Source organism: Monopterus albus, unplaced genomic scaffold (assembly GCF_001952655.1).
Source record: "Monopterus albus unplaced genomic scaffold, M_albus_1.0 scaffold701.1, whole genome shotgun sequence".
In the NCBI taxonomy this organism is placed as follows: Eukaryota; Metazoa; Chordata; class Actinopteri; order Synbranchiformes; family Synbranchidae; genus Monopterus; species Monopterus albus.
Window position 1 is genome coordinate 15,848 of NW_018128581.1, and position 481 is coordinate 16,328.

Sequence of the window (481 nt, forward strand, 5' to 3'; positions counted from 1 at the left end):
TGCGGACCTGTGAGATAGTGGAGCCCAGGAACTTGTAGGACTTTACTGCCAAGTATGGTGACGAGGGGGTAAGGTGGAAGGGTTCTTCCTGAAGTCCACTGTCATCTCCACTGTTTTGAGCATGTTCAGCTCCAGGTTGCTGCAGCTACACCACAGGACCAGCTGCTCAACCTCCCATCTGTAGGCTGACTCATCACCAGCTCGGATGAGACCAGTGACCGTTGTATCATCAGCAAACTTTAGCAGCTTGACAGAAGGGTCCTTCGAGATGCAGTCGTTGGTGTAGAGTGAAAACACCAGAGGGGAGAGCACACATCCCTGGGGGGAACCTGTGCTTATTGTCCGGGTGCTGGATGTGGTTTTCCCCAGCCTCATCTGCTGCTTCCTCTCTGTCAGTAATCCACTGACAGGTGGGGGCAGGCACAGTGAGCTGGGTCAGTTTGGAGTGGAGGATGTCCGGGATGATGGTGTTGAATGCCGA